Source organism: Cupressus sempervirens, chromosome 2 (genome assembly GCF_028749045.1).
Source record: "Cupressus sempervirens isolate cs-2001-9-10 chromosome 2, ASM2874904v1, whole genome shotgun sequence".
NCBI classification, from domain to species: Eukaryota; Viridiplantae; Streptophyta; class Pinopsida; order Cupressales; family Cupressaceae; genus Cupressus; species Cupressus sempervirens.
The window spans coordinates 534281783-534290557 of NC_143119.1; positions in this window are offsets into that span (position 1 = coordinate 534281783).

Sequence of the window (8775 nt, forward strand, 5' to 3'; positions counted from 1 at the left end):
GGAGAAGACATAAGGAGTTCCAAGTAGGGGATCTAATCATGGTACACTTAAGAAAGGAAAGGTTTCCAGTAGGTACTTACAACAAGCTGAAGATGAAGAAATTTGGCCCCTACAAAATTTTGAAGAAACATGACTCAGGAAATGCATATGAGGTGGAGTTGCCAAATGGAATTCACATTTCTCCTATCTTCAACATTGTAGACTTAATAAAATATCATGATGATGGTGCAGATGAGGGGTTGATGCTGGAGCCATGTCTAATTCCTACGTCTAAGGAGGAGATAGAAGAGATTTTGGATAGTTGTGTGGGCAGGAGTACCAGAAATAGGAAGTATGAAGAGTATCTAGTTAAGTGGAAAGGATGGCCAATAGAGGACTCAACTTGGATATCATCAGCTGAGGTTTCCCATTTGGGATTTCCTCTACCATCCATAAAGTGGCAGGGTCACTTTTCAATCTACCTTGGGTGTCTGATGCAGGAGCATCCAGAGGTGTAAGGGCAATCCTATGTCACCCAAAAAAAAAACCTATACATAGTTTCTATTTCATGTGTTTTCATTTTTGGATACCCATTTGGGTCAAATACAGGTTCCAACTCTCATAGTTCCACTATCAGTGTTCTGGGTTAGAGTTTTTAAGCACCTTGGGATACATGTAAATGTCAAAAAAATAGGACTATGTAATTAAACCATAATTATGGTGAGTTAGAAGGTTTAAAGTGGAGGGATGATTAAAATTATAATTTAGAACATTCTAGAAAAAGAATCAGGTCGAAAGGCTACATGGTTTGAAAGTTATCATAGTTTTTCAATTTCTGGAGAACTCCTAAGAATGCTTCAAAGTCAAGTTCAAGGTACTAAATGACCTCATACAATCTTAAAAAATGGGGGACAAGAAAAGCTGATCCAAAGGGCTATAGAGCACTCTGAGAGCTTTTCAGAAATGTAAATGGTTTGTCAATCGAAGCTACAGTTCAAAAGTTATGCCTCTCAAAAGTTTGGCTACCATTTTTGGTTTCTTCTAATTTTGCACCAACTTCTAAAGCGACTTCTGGGGCCTTCCATTTTGGTGGTGGATGCCAACTAGCATTTTCTAGAATGTATTCCTAATCCTTAACCCTTTGGGGTCTATTTAAGAACATTTTTGGCATTGTAAAAGGCAATTCAGAGTGGAGTTTGAGAGAAGGTACTGGGAGAAGAAATTATCTCTAGATTTATACTATTGTAAGCCCATAGGGCATGTTTTGGAGTTTGTTTACTCTGCACTAAGTGTATTGGCATATTTTCATAGTTAATAAAGTTTTCCCTTTCCTGTTGTGTCCATTTTGTAGTTGGGTTGTGTCTCCATCACAGTTAAGGGATTTCAATCACCTTGTTAAAAGTGAGCCTTGTTAGAGGACTTTAGGTCATTCACTTGGAATGCCACCCTGTTAAAGGATTTTCAAATGATTGTTAAGTCAACCTTTCTCCAAAGGATTTACCCTAATTTGATACAATTGTTAGAGAGTAATAGTGGAGTTTTGATTTGATACAACTTACAACCTTACTTGCAGATTACAGATCACTATTCAGTCCTCAACTCTGCTTGGCTTCCTATCTTTGCAGTTTTGATAGCTTGTTCACCCTTCAAGCATTCATTCTCTTCTAGCCTTCTTGCTTAGCTTGCCATTGCAGACTTCTTCACTTGGATCACTTGATGAAGCAAACCCTCTTCCTTCCCCTTGTCAGATTTTCCCATCCAAAAACTCTCTGACCTCCAACCAACTTTTCTTCATGACCAGACATCCCTACATATAGGGAATTATAATTATTTTTCCTGCTCATTATCCATCTCAAAAATTAAGGTTTTTGATGGATTAGGTAAGATACAATGTATCTACCCCATATCTTGTCTTGTCTAGAAACTTCTCCTAGAATCCATTTGAATTCACCTTCAGAACAATTTACATAAGATTCTACACCTCTAGCTCATTAATCTTATCTTCATCCTGATTTACAAGTTCCAAGAAAACAAACTTGTCAGCTTTTATTCGGTGAATCTTTGATCTTTATCATAATGTAGTAGCTCGACATTATCAATTTACTGATACTCAACACATACTGTGTTACTCGACATCTATAAAATCATTCGATATCAACTGGATTTTATTGGTGCTTGGAATCAACTGAAAATCACTCGGCATCGACTAATTTGCTCATCACCTATTAGTTTGCTTGACATCTTCTAGAAATTGCTTTCACTTAGCTCTAATTGAATTTTTGCTCGGATTGCACTAATTTTTCTTGACACCTTCTATCAACTTGGTCAAGCTTAGCAAATGAACTTTGTCCAACCTTTTTCTTCTAAACTTTCCAAGTGTAGCCAACCATTTTGTAACCTTAAGTAGATCATCAATACATTATGTTATCACTGTCTTAATTGATTCGTGCACTTCAATACATAATCATAACTCAACCGTTCCTCTAGGTACTTTTGTTACATCTTGTTGATCAAATCCTCCTCATCAATCAACTAAGTGATAGTGCTTGAAATATATAAGTAATTGTCTTACCAACATGTAGCAGGTTTGACATTAGTGACAAAATAATGATTGAAAACACACAATCTTCTTTCAACATTTTCTTACTCAAGTGATCTTTTCACTCATATATCAACAATATGTATATATGTATGTATACACACACACATTTTTAATCAATACAAAATCATCACAATCTTATCTCATTGCTAGAAATATCAAAATTCAGGCTTTTGTAAAGTATGGTCTATGGAAATCATGATATTTACTTGCCAAACAATCATACCTAGTGTTGGCATGATCAATGAGAGATTTTGAGTTCCATTTTGTGATTTTACGAGGATAACTAGTTTGTGCTTGAGCTAGACTCACTCCAAATGTTAAAGAAATGTGACTATGCAGGGCTCGACAGGTTGGTTAAAAAGATATGGGTATTGATTTCATTATAGAATTCTTCACACTAGTAATTTTGTGGTTGTGATAATATTCTTCATGAACATGCACATGGGATTTCAATCACTTTTTTAGTTTGAGTTTGAGTTGGAGACCAAAGATAAAAAATTTGCACACATCTAATGGATTATAAATATATAATCACAACATGTGATTTTTAATGATTTGGGCTATGAAATAGGATTTTCTTCATTGCTTATTTCTCTAAGGAGCCCTTGAATAAGGTATTTTAACATCTACACACACACACACACACACACACACACACACACACACACACACACACACACACACACACACACACACACACACACACACACACACACACACACACACACACACACACACACACACACACACACACACACACACACACACACACACACACACACACAGAATTGTCAGTTTTGCCAAGAAAAAATATTGAAAAAAATTATTAATAATTTTCAATTAATATTTATCTTTTCTTTTAATTTAATATTTTTTGGGACGTTAAAATATATAAAATATTCCAATAAAATAAAATAATTTGAAAAGATATTCTTAGAAAAAGAGGTAACAAAATATAGAATTTCCCTTTTATGCATATTCTTTTTTCTTTGTAATACTATGTAAATATACATATTTTTAATTTTTCTTATAGAATTATAAATTATTACAATTATTATTCTTATTGATAAAATTTGTACACTACCAATAAAGTAGATCAATGTATAGCTTTGTCATAAATAGGTTTGTCAACTATCGTTTGCTAAAACTTATTTTATTTTTTTGTAGGTAGTTTTATAATGTGAGACACATTTTTTGAGATAAAAGTATAAGGACATGCCAACAATGAAAAGTCTCTCGACTAATAATACAATGAGCAGCGTGATCCTCAAATGACCATATACAAGTCAATGGCTCAAGGTTAGAATCAATAGTCCACTAGGAATCATGTTGAAAACAATATGTTGATTCTTGAAATTTGGCTAAGTCTAAAATTTCCTAAAATCCTTCAAACTCCAAAATATTTATCTTAACTCCTATGAAACTAAAACCATTCTCAAACATCTTGAAAGTATATACATAAAATGTAACTTAATATAACATATGCTAGAATGTTAAGTTTTATGTGTGGTTGTGCTGAAATTGATCTGTAAGGAATTGTTGAATTTTTGTTGTCACATTTAGAAGGTTTTTAGTGACAAATAGGGCACACACCAAAAATGTCAAACCACGTGGCATACACCCTATACTAAGTGTACATTTTATTTCTTTTGAGTGATAAAATTTTGCACTTATATAAATTATTTTGTTTTATATAAATTCTTATGTTTATTTTTATTTGAAGAATTTTTACATTTATATTTGGTTTTAATTTTATATACAGTATATACAATTCTATAATAAAATAATTATTTCATAAATAAATATTTCAAAATAATATATATTAACATTTTAAAATAGATATATTAAATATAAATTTTATTAATGTTGGTAAATAGATTTGTCACTTGAAAAGTAGGTGATTTGGCCCAATGGAATGTGTGGCAAATAAATTTATCCAACAGTTGGATGGGCTCATGGTATACGACCTTCCTTTGAGTTTTAAAGGGGCAACTCCCTTGTAAGATGTAATTTTTGAATTCTAAATAAAAATGTATTCAAATTCTAAAAGACAAAAAGAAAGCTATTGAAGACAAATGCACCAAATGATTTCTAAGCCTTTCTAAATCAACTTCAATTACCAACAAGAACGATCAATAACTATACTTGAAGGCTAGCATTAGCTCAGTTATAATTTGATGGTTCACTAACATTTGCACAATACTGTGAGAACATTAATTACAACAAGGATCAACATGCAAAAAAGTTCAGATTTTGTAGGAAAGAGAATGCAAAATGCACTTCCTTTTATTTCTTTGCACCAAGAACATAAGAAATTTTTTTGATTACAAGATCAATAATTGTGTGCACTTTCCAAAAATTGCCTTGCTATCAAAACTTCAACATAACTATCCTATCTTTCCAAAATCAAAAAAGTTGCTCATTACATTGACAAAGCCTTGTATTTGTAGGCTTCTTTGGAATAACTAAACTCTCAAGTTAGTAACTAACCCGAAAGTTAGAGTTTGGGAATTCGGAATATATTTCATAACTAATCCAAACTTTTACAAATTTCAACTTGCCTAACTCCAACCAAGGGAAAGTTGGGGATGAGACTAAAGCTCAAAATTAGTCTTATGACATTTTAATCACAAGAGGTGGCATAAATCAAATTACATAAGAATAATTTGAAATCTTTTAACTTTGAAGAAACAAAAATATGTCCATATTATTGATATGAAAATCATTTTACCTTTAAATGAATAGATCACAAACATCATCCGCACTAGTTTTCCCCTTAATTCAATATGCTAACTTCAAACTCTGTCTTGTAAGCCACTTGCATTTGTCCAAAATTTCTATATCCATTGAGGCGGTCTTTCCTCAAAGTGAGTTTCTGTGATCACATAAATAGATGTGGTCTTAAAGATAGTGAACAAATGTTTATATCTAGATGTCACCTTTCCATATTATCTCTACCATCTTCTGAAGGAATATTCCAACTCTAACATATAGCTTTCTTTTTCCACATATTCTATCGCAGTTCTTCTTTTCAGTACATATCTAGATGATGTTATTCAATGTCATGGATTTTAAATTTATAGTTTCCAACTGCATCAAATTCAATGTTTCTTAAGGATTTTTGGACAAATCCATTTTGTGCCTATCTTGTAATCATATTATCCCATGTAATGACATCTCAATGAGGCATTCTTTCAAACATGTTGTGGATCCTCTACATTCCACATTTCCAATAGTGACAACACCCAAAATATCACATTTTTGTGTTGGCTTGCAAGGAATTTGAACAATATTATTTATGTAAAAATTTCAAAAATCTACAAACTATAGAAGTAGTCGAGCCACTCGACAAGCTAAGGAGTTGAGAGATATGTAGTTTCAAGTTCTTCAGCAAGGTAAAGTGTTGAGTCATAGGTAGTGCCAAGTTGTTCAAAACCTGTAGAAACCAAGTTGCTTAGTTGCCAAAGGGAGCTTGGCAAAAGGGGACTCGACAGAGAAGGCTGAGTTGCTCAGTCAATGGAAGCAAATTTATTCGGCTCAAATAGAAGTCACATGTCATAGGGAGAAAGAATAGTGTTCTAGAAAATGCATAAAAGGGTTAATAATTTCTTCTCTATCTTCCCAATACTTACTAACATGCACAATGGAATGTATCAAAGGAGGTGAGATCTAAAATACAATAGATTGAAGATGGCAAGTATGCTTGCTTGCTTTCTATTAACTAAATCAAACTTATACAAATCTGGAGAATAAACTATGAACCCTAGAAGGACAAATTATTTAACAAAAAAATCAAATTTATAGCAATGTATGGTTGCATACAATAAACCTAGATCAATCATTACTAATAGTAGAAAAAACATTAGTTTCATAATATAATCCAAAAAGTCATCCACATGTGTTGCTACTGGATTTGATAGAACTTTAAGTTTTTGTTGTTCTATTGAAATCAACTGACTCTTAGAATGTTTGCATCTAACTTATATAATGAAGGAACATTCCCCCTTTTTGTCTCTTGCTGTCAATTCAAAAATCTCCCTCTCATTTCAAAATTTTGAACTCACCTACCCATATTAATGTTTCTGATTGTTGCAATTGTTGACCATCAAACTTGGTAGGTGGATGCAAGGATCTAGGGACAACCAAAAAAATTTAATATTCCAACACTCCCCCTTTGTCCTAAGCCAAAAATACCAAGATCACTGCTGATCCAAAGCAACTATGCCAAGACTTCCTCTTAGGCGCACTAAACTTTCTATGCCTAATGGCTTAGTGAAAATATCCACTAGCTACTGCTCAAACTTGTAATTTTCTATTTTCATTTCTCCATTTTCCACTAGTTCTCTAATGAAATGATATCTAATCTTAATGTTCTTGCTTCTCCCCATTAGAAATAGATAATACTAAGAGGGGGGAGAATCATTATTCTACAAACTTTTTCCCACAACTGAATGTTGTTAATTATTTTATAACTTGCATATGAAAGTAAAACAACAATGTTAAATATTAAATGTAACTATACACATACAGAGCTCATAACACCATTATTTATTAACTAGGAAAACCCTGGCCAAGGGAAAACCCTGGTGGGATGATACTCACTAGATGATTCACTAAACAATAGGATCCTATTAAGGATATTGACCATGTTAGGAGTCTGTGAAATACATATAGTGTCTTGAGTCCTTCTAAGAGGAATAGGCCTTGTTAGAAGCCTAAACCCTATTAGGAGTTGGTAGATCAAATACAAAGTATGTAAGAAGAGCCCACTGCCATAAAATGCAATTATACAACTCAATTTTTCACAGTAATAGATGTACATATAATAATTTCACTCTATTGTATATTGTACTTACTTTTATCATACATCAGATGTAGTTCACATATCATCTAATCAAATTTACATCAATCACAAATATTGCATAGATCATACAAATGTCATACACTTATCTGTGCAAGATAAGATCTTTACTTATACCTCTCATATTCATAATTCATTGGTTAGTCAGCCTTCATGCTTTCACACGCTTGGCATAATATAAAATAAATTATGGAATAATATCCACATAGTCAGCTCATCATGACCTAGTAATTATTTTCTTAACAAAATAATTCCTTAAGTCATACAATCCAATTCACTACCATGCTCTATTCTTCTCTATTAAATACCCGTACTAGTATTTCAATCATAACTCATTCTATATTGTTTGTACACACCTACGTACTAGTACACATCATCATGACACTATCATATAGCTTTCCTCAATTACACATAAGCTAACTCTCAATGTGTCATCTGTACACATCACATATGTTCTCTATGCTGCTAGAAATTGTCTAACACTTCGACAATTTTCTAACTCTAAATACATAAATGAAATTTTTGAATACATGTTGACATAAATGAAAACTATCAAAGCATCTATCTTACCATATTACCAACAATCTCCCCCTTTGGAATTGATGGTAACATTTTGGAAAATTGACTAAGTCTAAAACTAATGTCATACATAACAAAGCAAATAAAAGTAGTTACACAAAAATTGCCTTCAAAACATAAAAAAAATTATTCATGTTTTGATGGATTAGTATATTCCTTATCACTCCTTTACATTGATACATAAGCACATAAGTGTACTCCCCCTTATATATACAATACATAAAATTTCCTTCTACATATTACTCCCCCTTTAACATTAATGACAAAAGTGTCAAAAATTGTATTATCAAAACTAGGTAGCTTGCTACTGGTCAACTTGTCATTTTGGAGAAATAATCTGCATAACAAGTTTTAGCCTGTCTACTTTCTTCTTCCAGTTCTCCTTTACTATATCAAAAGCATTGATTAGTGTGCATAGTGCATAGGATGCCATGTAATGTCCCCATCTTTTTAGCATCTCAGTGGAGTTCTTAGCCTTTACATTTTCTAAAGGGTAAGTGGAGAAATAAGGATAAATTGATTAAATTAATTTCTTATAAAGTCATTAAATAAATTAAAATTAAAAGGTGACTATATTTAATTAATTTAATTAAAAGTGACTAAATTTAAATAAATAAATTAAAAGAATCTTCTAAAAGGAGGAATTTAATATTATTAAATTTCTTCTAGAAGGAGGTCCATCTATTGGAGGACAAGAATAATTAGGGAGGGAAGTTTCATGTTGAGCATCGAATGTGTTGTCATCTACTCTTCT